Below are 15,026 nucleotides of genomic sequence, written 5' to 3'. Positions count from 1 at the left end.
TTGTTCTAATCTGCTAACTTTTCAGAGGGGGAAACTGAGCAGCAGAGAGGGTGAATGCTTGTTGAAGGTCGACAGCAGAGCCACGTCAGCTACTGTGAGGAGCAGGGTTAGTTAAGAGACGGGATGCCCCCTCACACCAAGGCTGCTCTAAGTGCTTCACATGCATGAATACATTATATCTTCACTCCAATCCTAGGAGGCAGGTATCACCCCCATTTATAGATAATGAACTTAGCCATAGGGAAGTGTAGTCACTTGGCTAAGGTTAGCTAAGAGATAGGGCAAGTGAAGAGTCAGACAATTTGTCTCTAGAGTCCAGAACTGAGACATTCAATGAGACTATAGCATTCTCTCTTCCCTTCCCCTCTTTTCCTTCTTTCTACCTCCTTTCCTTCCTAAAAGATTTATTTCTTATGGAAGAGAGAATCAAAGATGAAAGAGAGAGTGACCAGAGCACTACTCAGCTCTGGAGGTGCTGGTAACTGAATGTGTGAGGCCCCTGGGGTCTCAGGCATGCAAATTCAGGGCTGTGACACACTGAGCTACTGCCACAGCCCAGATGTTCTGCTTTCTATACCCCGCCATCATTCAGAAAACCCCAAGGGGCTGGGTGGTGGTATACTTGACTGAGGACACAAATTACCTGGTCTCCACCTGCAGAAGCCTCATGTCTCTCTGTCTGTTTCTCTCCCTCTCCCTCTCCCTTTATTTACTTGATAGAGACAGCCAGAATTTGAGAGGGAAGGGGATGATAGAGAGGGACAGCTCTGCTTCTCCACTTGTGAAGCTTTCCCTCTGCATATGGGGACCGGGGGCCCAAACTCAGGTCTTTGTGCTGCTTCTATTTTGTTGTGGGGATAGTGGGGGCTGTGAGAGGGCTGTGAGGTAAACCTGGGTTGGTTCTTTACAGTGCCCACCTGTGGAGGGGTTAAATGACAGGGAGCAGTCACCACTCCTGCCCAGTGGGCTGTGTCAGGACTCTGAAATTCTTCCACACCCAGACTCATGCTGTAGGTTGATAATGTCCCAATCTCACAGCGGTAGCCACAGAGGTAGAGAGAAGTTGCTTGCCCAGACTTCCCAGAGTCACAGAGCCAGTGAACGGTGGGTATCCACAATTCACCAGGCTTCCACGATCCACAGGAAGATGTGGAAACTTAAAAAGGGATGGAATGGGGCAGGCCAGGAAGGCCTATTTTGAATTTTTTGCTTCAGCAGATTCTGAATACAGATCTACGGGGAGGTGTTGCTAGGAGAACTGAGAAGGGTGGAAGAATCTAGGAGGAAAGGCTCATCAGTCTCTTCTGCCATCACAACCATCACGCTCCTAGACTTTACCCTTGGTGTCAGGAGGGTGTGCTTCACCTTACTGAGCATGGACACTGTTGTGGTCTCTGTCCACATGGGTGGGCTCCATTGTCTGCTCTCCCCCTTTGGGGGGGGAGTGTAATAAGCAAACTAGGAGTGAGAGTGGTGTACAGCCATACCATCCTGAACAAGCCTGATCTTGGAGGAGTGATCTTGATGAGTGTGGGTGGGGAAGAGAAGATTCCCTAAACACTCTTTTCACCTGCAAACATCGAGGTTTTGTGTCTCGACCCTAATGCTGAGGGGCAGAACTCTGAGGAGTCAGAATGGCCCTGGTAAAAGGAAATTCTAGTCCCTCTGGGCAAAAGCAAATTAATGATGAGTGTGAGGTTCTGGAAATTTGCACTGGTTTCTCACAAAGTCCCAACTCATCAGTCCTGCTGATCAGTGAGCAATAAGATGGAAAAGTGCTCAGAAGGAGGTGGCAAGATGACAAGGTCTGGGCTGGAAGCCAGAAGCCCTGGATTGCTCTTAGAAGGCAAGCAGGTCCTAGCCGTGTCCCTCTCTGCAGTCTGCAGGCAGAATGGTGTAGAAAACAACTAGACTGTGTTTAAGAGGATTCTGACACAGAGCATGGGTATTCCCCGTGTATTTGCTTCACAGCTTGGGCAAGCTGTTAAACTAGTTCTCTGATAGTGTCCATCAACAGGTGGAGCTGTGCCCCTCCCCCTGAACTGGCTGACTGTGCTAAAGATGAGCATGAGGCACAAGTGATGGTGTTTGGCTGCTGAGGCTGGGCTACAATAGTCCACCCGACTCCTGCTGGACTCCTGCTCTAGACTCCTCCTGCAGGCACGTTAAGATCTGGGCGGCTACCCTGAGGCATGCCTTGTGGTGGTGTGGGGAGAGGGGGCGGAGACAGAGTGCAAGAGCAAGACAGAGTGAGGCTGAGCGAAGAAAGGAGGTACAGGTGATCCATACACAGAGCCAGAGAGAAAGAAGGGGGGGGGGGCGGGCAAGAGTAGGCGAGTGAATAAATCAGACAGTGGGTGCTCAGGAAAGTTATCATGTAGGACCCATTGGATCAGCAGTCCTGCCAGTCAGCAAATAGGCTAGTGGGGCAGCAGGAGGGGACTTACACTGTCAGGCTCAAGCAGATTGTCAAAAGATCATTTGTGAGACTTTTAATTTGATTTTTTTAAAAAAAAACCTTCTCACTGTTCAGTTCTGGCTTATGATGGGTACCAGGGACTGAACCTGGGACTTCTGAGGCCCAGGCTTGAAAGTCTGTTGCATTACAACGAGAGCTATTTTCTTGGTCCTTGAGTTGTGTTTAGTCATTGTCCTGAGAACTTAGCTCGAGCTAGGTGAGAAAGGTGCACCGTGAAGGTGGCAGCTATTCTGTTTTCCCTCTTGGCAATGCAGAACTCTCCCAAAGTGACTCTTCTAAGCCACTGAACTTAGTGCTGGATTAAAACCAAGTGTTAAGTCTGAGAGGTCTGGCTAAACCATCTCTTCCTCCTCTAAGCCACAAAGTCTATTCTGCTTTTTGGGCTGTCAAGCCTAGCAAGGTACAGTTCTAAGCATCCCAGTGACTGATTTATTTATTTACATACTTGCCACCAGGGTTCTTGCTGGAACTCAGTGCCCGCATGATGAATCCACTGCTCCTGGTGGCCATTTTCGCTTCTTTAATCCCTTTCTTTTTTTACTAGGCAGGACAGAGGAAAAATTAATCCCTTTCTTTTTTTTACTAGGTAGGACAGAGAGGAAATGGGGTGATAGAGAGGGAAAGAGAGAGAGACACCTGCAGCTGATTCACCACTTATGAAGCTTCCTCCCTGCAGGTGGGGAGTAGGGGTTTATCCAGGTCCCTGTGCATGGGTACAGGTGCACTCAACCAGTTGTACCACTGCCCAGCTCTTGTGACTGATTTATAAACGTTACCTCAGACAATCCTTCTAACACCATAGGAGGCAAGTAAGAAGTCTGTCCTCATCTTATAGCCAGGAAAATAGATGTCTGAGAGGTTAACTGACTTACCTAAGGCCCTGAAGGTGGAGGACAGAAGAGCCAGACTCATGCCCAGGCAACAAAACTCCAGCATTGTCTTCCTAACCGGACTCTCTGTCCCAGGCTTGGCCTTTGCTGTCTCTTTTTCCTTCCTGTTGGTGGAAGTCACCAGAGAAGGAGCTGTAGCTGTTCTAGGCCAAAGGGGTCAAGCCTGCTTCCCTGGCACAGGGTAGGGAAGACTCCACAGTGGTGGTGAAAGGGGCGGTGTTGGAGACAAGCAGGGTTCAGATGAGTAATTGGGGCAGGTGGTGGCACAGCTGGTTAACTGAACATGCCTCAGTGTATAAGGACACAAGTTCAAGCCCCTGGTCCTCATTGGTAAGGTGGAAGTTTCACAAGTGGTGAAGCAGGTTTGCAGGTGCTCCCCCTTCACTCTCTACTCTTTCCCTCTCAATTTTCCCCGTCTCTATCCAATAATAAATAAAATTAAATATTTTTCAAAAAGATGAGTAAGAGGGAAGCTGTTTAAGTAAGGATGTAGGGTACTTAATCTGTGAGGGGTGTGTGTGTGTGTGTGTGTGTGTGTGTAGAGGTGCTGAAAGCTGCCTGCTGGCCTCGGGAAGACTGTGCTAGGGAAAGGAGCAGGTGAAGAGGGTGTGGGAACTCTTGACAGGCATATTCTGAGAACAAGAAGCCTCTCTGTGGCTCTTCCTGCCGACACAAGTGCCTTTGTTTCCTGGGAGGAAGCTTCTCTTATGTGACTCAAAGCATCAGAAGGTTTGGCGTCACACGGACTTATGTGTGAGGTTCAACTTTGCCATTTACTCCCTGCATGGCTTTAAGTGACTTCATCTCTCCTGTGGACAATGGGGACACTAGGAATCGCCTCCTGGGTGAACACTCAATACACAGTAGCAGACCTGGGGGTGGGGCGGGCGGCTGAGGGGAAGGGGAGCTTGAGGGTCAGGCAGTTGCAGGGACTTGTCTTTCACCTTCTAGGTGAGCCCCCACCCCAGGAGGACAGTGGTGTCCTGCCTGCCTCCATGTGGACAGGGGCTTTGAAGCTGCTGGCTGGCAGCTGGGGCTGTCGATGGAGTGGGACTTGACTGGGGGTGGCAGAAGTGGGGCAGCTTTGTCTCTGCCAGTTCATTAAACCCAGGACATTAACAAGCTTTCAAAATAAACAGCCACACAAGTACTCTTTGGATGGGATATAACAAAAATCTGAAATTGCTAACAGCTTTGTTGCTACCAACAAAGGTTCAGTTCTTTGTGCCTCTTGGAGTGGAGGCCCAGAAGTACAAGTCTATATAAAAAAAAGGTCAATGCAGTTCTGAGGGTTGGTGCTGGTTCACCAACCCTTGCAGCTGCCCACACCGAGAGCGAAAAGAACATACAGAGAGGAGATGGAGTGATGGGGTGATGGGGTGATGGGGTGATGGGGAAGCAGAGTGCCTGAGGCTTCACATCAGCACTGTGCATAAAGCTGGCACTTCACAGATGGGGACACTGAGGCCCAGTGGGCAAGCAGGAGAGCCAGGATCAGCACGTGCATCTTTAAGTCTTGGTGTGGTTCCTGTTCAGTAGGCAGGCATGGGAAGTGTCACTAGGACTGCTTGTGTGAGTATCTAAAAGGCTGAAGCCTGAGATCCCCTGGCAGCAGAAGGCTGGGGGGCTTTGGTGGGTTTTGCTAAGATCCCTGAGAGGTTAAGGGGAGCCCAGGACATGAGCAAGAACAAGCTAAGGATACCCCCACTCCAGTACAAAAGCATACCAGACCTCCAGAGGCTGCCACCCTAGGCTGGCCCCTGGCAGCTAGAGGTGCCATCATTCTGACAAAGTGTCAAGAAGGTGGTTGGAGAATCCCAACTTTGCCTCTAGTGAGTGGTGTGGCCCTGGGTCTCTCACTACACCTATGGATCTTGGGGGCCTTCTCTAAATGTAGAGTGTGATTAGGGGTCTTTAAGGACTCTCCCAGAAATAAAGGTTCATTGCTGCCTTACACAAGTGAAAATGAATCTAACCCTCCACTTTAACTAAACTCAGTGGCTTCCCCTTGTCCTTAGGATCAAAGACCCATGTCTTACCACGGTCAACCATAATGGCCTGGCATCTCCCCAGCCTACCTACACTCATGCCAACTTCTTCCCAGTTCTCTGCTCAACTTCTTCCAGATCCTCTGCTGGAATCAGTCTAGGAAACAAAAGTCTGAACACTGGTAGTAGTGCTCAAGGACGTCTTACACTGCCCCTAAGGGGCAGGCGAGCCAAGGTTCCCTCCCTGTGGTGGGGTGGGAGGAGCAGAGGCATCTGCATGATCAACATTTGGAGTGCTGGTAGGCCCAGTGTTCTGGAGTTCTGTGGGAAGTGTTATTCAGTCCTTCAGAGCAAAAGACTAGAGCACAGACAGCACCATGGAAGGACCTCAGAAGCTGTGCTGTGTGAAAACCATGAATGATAACACAACACCACAGAGACACATTAGAAATATATCCATGGGGAGTTGGGTGGTAGTACAGTGGGTTAAGCGCAGGTGGCGCAAAGCACAAGGACCGGCATAATGGTTCGAGCCCCCGGCTCCTCACCTGCAGGGGAGTTGCTTCACAAGCAGTGAAGCAGGTCTGCAGGTGTCTTTCTCTCCCCCTCTCTGTCTTGCCCTCCTCTCTCCATTTCTCTCTGTCCTATCCAACAAATGACATCAATAACAACGACAATAAAAAAGAGCAACAAAAGGGAATAAATAATTTTTAAAAATAAAAAAAGAAATATATCCATGGAGATGGGAAGGCAATACAACGGTTATAAAGAAATACTTTGACAGCACATAGCATAATGGTTATACAAAAAGATTCATGCCTGAGGCTCTAAAGTTTCAGGTTCAATCCCCTGCACCACTATAAGCCAGAGCTGAGCAGTGCTCTGGTAAACACACACACACACACACACACACACACACACACACACACACAGAGAGAGAGAGAGAGAGAGAGAGAGAGGGAGAGAGAGAGACACACACACACAACTCTGCCGGTGGATGTGGTGTGGAACTATACTTTGTAATTTACAATTTTGTAACTCATTATTAATCACAAATAAAAATAGAAAATAAAATAAATACAATCTAAAAATAGAGTATTTCAATTGACTGGAAGACAAAACCAAACAATATATATATATATATACATATATGCTGAATCAAAACTCCAAACACCTGAAACCTTTATGGTTAAATCATGTTATTGCAATAAAAGTTTAAAAATAAGCACAGAGAGGGGGAGCTGGCTCACACAGCATAATGCACACATTGTCATGCACAGGGACTGGGGTTCTAGTCCCTGGTTACCATATAAGAACACCATACAAAGGGGGAAGCTTCACCAGTGGTGGAGCAGTGCTGCGATCTCCTGTTTTCTATCTCTCTTTCCCTCCCTCTCTCTCATCCTCTATGTTGAAATAAGAAAACAAAGTTCACAGGAAGCAGTGGAATTGTACATGCACAAAGCTCCATGGATGTCATGGTGGTCAGAAAAAAAAAAAAGGAAAGAAGAGAAATGCACAGAAAATGTAAGTTATATTAGCAGTTTTAGTCATTTGTTGGCAAACGCTAGAAGAAGAAGTCATTTGTCAGGTAATTCAGACTTTCCCAAGAGGACTGCCACTGGGGCAAGGCCAACTGAAGGTTGGGGTGGCTGGTGTTAGTCCCAGTGCAGGATGCTAGGATTAACTGTATGGGCTGCTCAGGTTGGCAGAGGGTGACCGTGGGTTGAGTGTAGTAGGGCACAAGAATACCTCCAAGCAGTCTTGTTTCTACCAGGGCTTCTACTTCTCAATACAATGGGACAATTATAAAATATGACCCAATTAGGGTTCTTTTTTTTAAAAAAAATTTATTTCCAATTAGGGTTCTTAGTATATCCAAGAATGTTTTCATCTATTTTTTTTTGCCTCCATGGTTATCACTGGGGCTCAGCACCTACACTGCTAATCCACTGCTCCTGGAAGCCATTTTCCCCATTTTTCTCCCTGTTGTTGGTATTGTTATTACTGGATAGGACAGAGAGAAATCAAGAGAGGAGGGGAAGATAGAGAGGGGGAGAGAAAGACATACACCTGCAGACCTGCTTCACCACCTGTGAAGCAACCCCCCTGCATTTGGGGAGCCAGGGGCTTGAACTGGGATCCTTATGCCAGTCCTTGTGCTTAACCTGTTGCGCTACTGCACAGCCACTTAACCTCTATTCTGAAGGCTTAAATTAAAGATAGTTCACTGTATCATCAGCTACAACAAACACCATGGAATCAGAAAGCAGAATGAAAACAGAACTATTACTTAAAGACGCTTAAGTCCAACAGAACCTAAGCTGCCAAGTGTCCGACAGGCATCTCAATAACAACAGGACGTTCAGGTCTGACTTCCCTGAGTCTGCCCACCTGTGCTCCTGCACCTGCTCCCAGGGCAGTCAGAACTGTGACCCGGCACCTGATGGGGAGTGAGAGGGTTATGTGAGAATGAGGGTTAGCAGACAAAGAGCAAGGCTCATCAAGGACCTTAGAATGCTTTAGTAGCTGGTTCTTAAAGACATGAAACAAGACTCTTTAACTAAAGGGCATTTCTTCATAGAGCCTTCTCTGCCCCCGCCCTCCAAGATAAGGCCACCTGGTTCATGCATCCTCCATGGTGCCTTGTCCTCTTTTGGAACAGGAACTAGATCTTTCTTGCTCTCCATTGCTTTTTTTTTTTTTTTTTTTTTTTTTACATTTTTTAATATTTATTCCCTTTTGTTGCTATTGTTTTATTGTTGTAGTTATTGTTATTGATGTCACTGTTGTTGGATAGGACAGAGAGAAATGGAGAGAGGAGGGGAAGACAGAGATGGGGAAAGACAGACACCTGCAGACCTGCTTCACCACCTGTGAAGCGACTCCCCTGCAGGTGGAGAGCTGGGGGCTTGAACCAGGATCCTTATGCTGGTCCATGTGCTTTGTGGCATCTGTGCTTAACCTGCTGCGCTGCTGCCCGACTCCCTATTGCTCTCCATTGTATTACCATTGGGCACAGAATGGATATTCGGTAAAAATTTGCTGAATCTCTACACCAGCAGGATGGAAGCTTCATGAGTGGTGAAGCAGTGCTGCAGGTATCTCTAATTCTACCCCTTTATCTCCACACACTTTTCTCTCAATTTCTCTTTTCCCTCTCAAATTAAAATAATAAGAATAAAATATAATGTTGAGTCAATGGAAGGATCAGCTGCCTTTTCAACTGAACTGAGTTGGTTCCTGGCCATTGGTGTTGACCTTGTCCAGGTCACGGTGGGATGGCTGTGAAAGCTCTGACCTGCTGGACACAGGCTGATGCAGCAGGATGAAGATAACTAGGGTTTTCTCTACACAGATCTTGCCCACCCAGAATGGGAAGAGGCCTCTTGCTGAGACTTTGGCCCCCGCAGGGACGGGTCCACTTGGCACCCACCATGATCCACAGTTTGGGATGAGCAAGGAGTAGTCTTGAAGACACCAGATGTGATGTAAAGTGTCAGTTGTGTGTACCAAAATGGTCAATGGTTAGGCCTCTCTAGTGTTCAGTCACAACCATGCACAGACCCTGTGGGAATACCACTGTCCCTAGTCCCCATCCCTGTGCTTCTGCTCCTCTAGTCACATCACTTTCTATGGTGTCAGAAATCCACAGGGTCTGGGAAGTGTCCACAGGCCCCCTTTCCAAGCCATGCTGGTGGTCACTTGGGCTTCAGAGCTCTCTGCCCATATGGCCTGAAGTCTGCTATGGTGCAGGCACATTTGGAGGGGGACCCAGCCTCCTACCTGGGTATCTTTAGGTCTGAGGGGTGACCAAAGAGCAGCTCTTGGGTTGAGTGTGGGTCTAGCTGGGACACAGACAAGTATGCCTGTGTGCACATACACAAGGGCTCTTGCAGGGCGGTGGCACACCTGGTTAAGTGCACATATCACCATGCATAAGGACCCAGGTTCGAGCCCTTGGACCCACCTGCAGGGGGGACACCTCATGAATGGTGAAGCAGGTCTGCAGGTGTGTCTGTCTTCTTTTCCCCACTTTGCCCCCCCACTTCCCTCTCAATTTCTCTCTGTCCTGTCCAACAAAAATAGAAAGAAAAAAAGAAACCAAGAAAGAAAGGAAAAATGGCTGCCAGGGCCTGTGGATTTGTAGTGTAGGCTCCGAGCCTCATGGATAACCCTGGAGGCAAAACAACAACAACAAACTCTTGCCAGGCTGGACTGTGCAGGTGAGGGCTGTGCCACTTGGGTTACATCTGCACCTGGGCTCAGTGCCTGTAAATGTCAGGAGAAGGCCTGCGCAGGGGACACTGCACCACACACGGGGATGCTGCATCATCAGCAACACTCTGCTGTGTATCTTCCTGCTCCCTCTGCCCTGTGCCCCTTGCCCCTCCCCAAAGCTGCAGTCCCAGGTGAGGCCTGTACTGATGCTGGCTGCGGACGGAGAGGAGGTCTCAGCACCAGCAGGGTTGCTCGGTTTCATGCACATGTGAACACAATGGTGGGGGGTGAGTTTGAATGTATAAATGTGTCTGGGTGATTGTGAGCAAGGGAGAAAGAGAAAGAAGAAAAGGAAGGTAACAGTGAAAAAGAGTGGTGCACATGCATGGCGTGGGTATGGCAACCAGGTGTACAGCCGGTGTCGCCACAGCGTCTGGGAAACTCAAGATCCGCGGGCTGGAACCAGGGAACACTCGGCATGGGGAGGAGTGTGCATGCTGGTCTGTTTCCGTGTGTGAGTAGGGGTGTGGCTATGGGAGAGAAAGTGATCGAATCAAGGTGGGGGAGAGTGCAGGGCTTTCACACCTGAGGTTCCTGGTTCAATTCCTGGTGCTGCATGAACCAGAGTGGTGAGTGGTGCCCTACTTTGTTTCTTGTATGAAACACACACTGCCTCTCCGTCTATTATAGTGAAATGTATAAAATAAACCTTAAGGGGGCCAGGTGATAAGTGCACACATGGTAGTGTGCAAGGACCTGAGTTCCAGCCCCTGGTCCCTACCTGTAGGGGGAAGACTTCATGAGTGGTGAATCAGGGCTGCGAGTGTCTCTCGGTCTCTCTCCCTATCTCACTCTCCCCTCTCAATTTCTCTGTCACTATCCAATAGTAAATAACTAAACATTTAAAAAAAACCTTTAAAAATAAAATAAACCTTCAAAAAGGAACAGGGAGCAGCTGCAGCTCTGTCCATCTCTAGGCAGCACGTCTAGTGGAAGGGGTGGATGACAGGAGCACGGGGCTGGGGTCTGAGTGTGTAAGAGGGCGGAGATTTGTAGGGGTGTGGGTATGAAGGTAGGTGTGTGCCCTGCAGTGCTGCATGAGACAGAGACTGTACACGTGTCTGGGTGACTGTGTGGGCTTGTGTACGTGAGTCTGAGAACAGGAGGCCGTGGCAGATGAGAACAAGCACACGTATGCAGTGACTGTGTGGTGTGCGCATGCGGACACACACTCGTGACCAGCATTGTGTGGAGCAGCTACGGGCTGGCCTGGGGGTGTTGTTGATGCCTGAGGATGTTGTCACCCAGATATCTCCATCTGGGAGGACTATGTGACCTGTTCCATGCTGGCTCAGGTCTGAGTGACCTGGGCCCAGTGTTGGCCATGTCGCCCCCACCTGGTGATGTGTGTGGGAAAAGTGAGTCACACAGGCCTGGGCGGTCCTCACTCTGCCTGCCCTGCAGGGAAGCCAGCTACAAGGGGAAGAGAGAGGGGTGGGGGACTGCATATTTACATGTCCACTAGAGTTGCTTGAGGCTCCCAGGGGCTCAGTCTAAAGGCCCAGGACTCCAGTTTTCTTGGTCTTTATGCCTCCAGATCTTTTTAGACCCAAGTAGCAGTTTAGGCCAGTGGTTTCATCTGATGTACTTTCATGGACATTTACTCCTTGTGGAGTTCCAGCACCAACCTATTTTCATTGTCAAATACCCCAGCTCCTTTACAGTCCTTTCCTGTCTCTGCCACCTTACATCTGTTACTTATATAATACTTGCATTTATTTATTTGTTGCTTTTCTTTCCCTCAGCAGCAAATGTCACTACAGCACTTGCTACATGCCAGGTACTGTTTTTTCTTTGAAAAAAATTTTTTTAGATAGAGACAGAGAGAAATTGAAAAGGAAGGGGGGAGACAGAGAGATAGACACACACACACACAGAGCAACTGAGAGAGAAAGGGAGATAGAGATACCTGCAGCACTGCTTCACTACTTGTTAAGCTTCTCACACTGCAGGTATTGGGTATTGGGGCCTTGAACAATATAATATGTGCTCTACCGGGTGAACCATCATCTAGTCCCCAGTTCTTTTTCCTTTCCCTATTAATTCACTTAAACTATGACTAACTCTATTATTTTTTAAATTTATTTAACCAGAGCACTGCTTAGCTCTAGCAGGGGATTGAACCTGGGACTTTGGAGCCTCAGGCATGAGAGTCTCTTTGTAGAACCATTGTGCTATCTACCTGACCCCTAATAACTTTATTTGGCAATGCACATTATTCTTGTCACAGAGGCTAAGAAACTTGTCCATGATCACCCCAATAGCAAGTGCTGGATCCAAGACTGTGTCCAGAGTCCCTGTTCCACCCAGTGCACAATACTGTCCTGTGAAGGTGGGAACGGTGCTCAGTTAGGCTCACTGTTGGCTCTCCAATGCTCAGAGTACCCAGCACATGTAGGAGCTCAATGAATAGTCATCAATGGTACAGAGAGGTACTTGCCTTTGAAAAATCCAGAGCCTCATGCAGGAAACAGGGTCACTTCAACACCACATTAAGAGTGATATCATGGCAGTCAAGAGGGTCATATTCATTGCCTGCTCCCCTAACAGGAAGCGATTTCCAAGGGACACTGATGGGGTCAGGTATGATGACACTGCCTACTTTCTTCCCAACTCCTTCCTAGGGGTAGACACATCTTAGATCTTCCTGCTTCTATTCATAGAAATGACAGTGGGTCCCTGGTGACAATGAATGGGACAGTGTCCAGGAGCATGGGCTCTGGAGGGGGACTATCACCAATCATCAGACTCTCCAATGTCCTTGGGTCTCTGTCTTCTTGCCTATAAGACAAGAGACAGCAAAGGACACTGACTCCTGAAGGTCATGGAGATGATCCCATGAGACACATGTATAAAAATATTTAGAAGAATTCCTGACACAAGGAAGACAACCTGCCAGCTCTGGTGGAGATGTCCAGTACTTTCTTGGGGGAGGAGTGTGAGGGAGGGCTGGATTTCAACACATTGGGCTTATTACTATAGCCTCTCTGCTATGGCTTCACCTCATTTTTTTTTTTTCAGAAGAAACTCAAAATAGGGTAAGGGGTACATCTATTCTAATGACCATTATACTCTAGTACAGTTCTTGACACATTGTAGGTATTCAATAAGTATTTGTTAAATGACTACTTGTTTGGTTTTATTTACTTAAGCCTTGTGAAGGAAATTATTGGTACTGCTGTAAGGATACTCCTATGCTGTTGTTTCCATTTTACAAAGGAGAACTGGAGACCCAGGCAGATTAAGTGGCTTACCCGTCCGTACACGTCTTATAAGCAGAATAACCATGTCCAAAGACCAAACCTTACACTCTTTTCTCAATATCATGCTATTCTTCAGACTCCTAAACATCATGTCCTACTGTCATGGATTGTTCCCCTCTAACCAACAGGGCCATCCCTGATTGTAGAATCATTTCCAAATTCTATGACTCACATCTGAATCACAGAACTATTTAATGGCTGACAGTGACTTTTGATGTCATCTTGACCTCCCACCATTGTGGAAATTTCCTCTGCACTATCTAGCCAGACAATACTTTCATGCCTCTGGTGACGAAACACTCGTTTTCTTGCTTTTAGTGACTGTGCTCGATGACTAGATCACTTTTAGAGTTAGAAAGTTCTGCTCTACTTCATAGACCAACAGACCTCTCCTGAACTTCAAGTAGACACAGGATGAAACTGCTGTACCCTCCACATAGCAGTCTTCCAGATGTTTGCAGGCAGGGCTCGCACCCCATTTGGAGAATTATCTTTTTCAAGCTAGCTGCTTTGGTTTTCCACAACTTCTGTAAAATGGCATAGCGCTCAACCGACTACAGGGGGTACTTTGAGCAATGGCACACCCTACTGGGTAAGGCGTGAACTGCACCCAGTGGCTCAACCCTCACTTGGATGCCTGATTTACTTCATCAGTAGCTTAGCCAGTTCTTAGCAACATCGCCCCGCCAGATATTCGTCGGGATGCAGCATCATCTAAGTTCATTTCCCACGTCTACGCTCTACCGGACCTGCCAATATACGTGGATATCTTCGCCCACCCTGTCCAACGCTTGACGTCTCGTCACCCAATCTGGTCCCCTATGCCTACACTGAACTTCTCTGTTCCAGTCTCTTGGAAACAGAGTTGGCAGTCAGCTGAGGTCAAGAACAAACACCTCATCACAGACCCCTGCAAGCGTCAACCCGGCTTTGACCTAGCATGTTATGATTGGGCCCTCCTCAATCGCTATCAAACAGGCCATGGCCGGTGCGCCGCTATGTTCCATCGCTGGGAAGCCAGAGACGACCGGAACTTCCCTTGCAGCCACAGACAGACTATGACCCACATAGTCAACGACTGCCACCTCTCCAGATTCAAAGGAGGTCTCGAAACTTTACATCAGGCTCAACCTGACGCTGTTGACTGGCTACGGAAGAAGGGCAAACGCTAGAAGAAGAAGAAGTAGCTTAGCGTTGCATTGGATCGACCTTCTCGTGGTGCATCCCGTGAGTACCCATTCACTGGGGAAACTGACGATCCTTCCTAGCCGACTGAATCCACATGGATCCCAGTCACTTTCAAAGCCAGCAACAAGCAGCTCCTGACAGCTTTCAACCTGACGCTGTTGACTGGCTACGGAAGAAGGGCAAACGCTAGAAGAAGAAGTAGTAGTTTAGCCTGGCCACCCAAGGTGTGAATGAAATAGTCTCTGATTTTAGAGGTTTTTTTTTTTTTAGAGCTAAACCTAGTTGTTTTTGGTGTTTACCTTAAACTCCCCTTTCAGGTTCAGGGCCAACCACAAGGCTCCAGAAAAACTATAGATTTGCAACTTCAAAGTTAGAATTCAAAAGCCTATTTTACTTTTTTTTTTTTTTAAGAGTCAGAAAGAAAGTTTTGGTTTACTCCATAGACCAAAAGATCTTTTACAGTTTCACTGGGTGTATGTCACTGTCTTAAAATAGACATGCCATGAATTTGCTGTACCCTCCAATCTGTTATTGTTTTTTAATTTTTTCACATGAAAACTTTGGAGAGATCAGAAAATATATGTTGTACATTAGAATAAAACTGACCTTTCTTTTCAGTTATATTCTGCAATGGATACTGAACTTAAGAAAAAAAATACATAAAAGGGGATAAAGGCAAAAAAAAAAATCCCCACTGACCTTGCCTTTATTTTATCCAAGGCATCTATTCTACAACAGGGATGTGTAGCACCCTCAGGGCGGTCTTGGCAATGTCTCTGTGGTGTCCACAGTGCCTCCCAGGAGTGTGACCAGCTGGACTCGGGCAGCAGTTTGCACACCTAGCTGGGCCTCTCACCACGAGGCTACGTAGTGCTTCCTTGCTGTTTACTAAACCTGAGCTGTGCCATAGTCATGTTGCATGTGTCACTGTCCCCAG

General features: G+C 47.7%; 1 protein-coding gene across 3 annotated transcripts in view; it reads right to left on the bottom strand.

Annotated features, from left to right (window-relative positions):
• The window catches only part of PTPN5 (protein tyrosine phosphatase non-receptor type 5), a 63,593-nt gene that overhangs the window by 23,303 nt on the left and 25,264 nt on the right, over window positions 1–15,026 (bottom strand). The window lies entirely within an intron of this gene.

Source organism: Erinaceus europaeus, chromosome 17, assembly GCF_950295315.1.
Source record: "Erinaceus europaeus chromosome 17, mEriEur2.1, whole genome shotgun sequence".
In the NCBI taxonomy this organism is placed as follows: domain Eukaryota; kingdom Metazoa; phylum Chordata; class Mammalia; order Eulipotyphla; family Erinaceidae; genus Erinaceus; species Erinaceus europaeus.
This window is presented reverse-complemented; position numbering and strand designations above follow the sequence as displayed.